Source organism: Sinocyclocheilus rhinocerous, unplaced genomic scaffold (genome assembly GCF_001515625.1).
Source record: "Sinocyclocheilus rhinocerous isolate Xijiao unplaced genomic scaffold, SAMN03320098_v1.1 scaffold478, whole genome shotgun sequence".
Taxonomy (NCBI): domain Eukaryota; kingdom Metazoa; phylum Chordata; class Actinopteri; order Cypriniformes; family Cyprinidae; genus Sinocyclocheilus; species Sinocyclocheilus rhinocerous.
Genome location: NW_015651483.1, coordinates 2,457,433 through 2,457,809, shown reverse-complemented (window position 1 = coordinate 2,457,809; position 377 = coordinate 2,457,433). Strand labels below are relative to the sequence as shown.

The 377-nt window shown below is 42.2% G+C and overlaps 1 protein-coding gene across 1 annotated transcript in view; it reads right to left on the bottom strand.

Moving 5' to 3' along the window:
* LOC107712895 (beta-1,4-galactosyltransferase 6-like) overlaps window positions 1-377 on the bottom strand; it is a 17,285-nt gene that overhangs the window by 4,413 nt on the left and 12,495 nt on the right. The gene's annotated exons all lie outside the window — the stretch shown is intronic.

The window sequence follows — 377 nt, the reverse complement described above, 5'->3', positions numbered from 1 at the left end:
CGATCTGCCAGGACCTTGCTCGCTAATCTAAGCGCTCCAAAGTTTGGCTACATTTGCGATCAGAAAACAAAAAAGCTAAGTATAATATCTGTGATCGCTAAACATGTTGCAAGAGAGGTGTCACCACCAACATGAAAGCACTTTAATTTAATAGATCGTTAAAGATCGCGAACACTACTCAAACACCAACATGATTCTGTTCCTAAATTAGGATTCGTCTGTTTCATTCCTCAAACTTTGACGTGCGAGATCAATGTTGTGATCACTTGGTTCGTCCGTGCAGCGTACGATCACACCAGTGTGATTTGAACATTTAAATGTGCGTTCGCGCTGCCGTTGTCCTAAAGAGAGCAGCTGTCATCTGTCATGAATGAAAC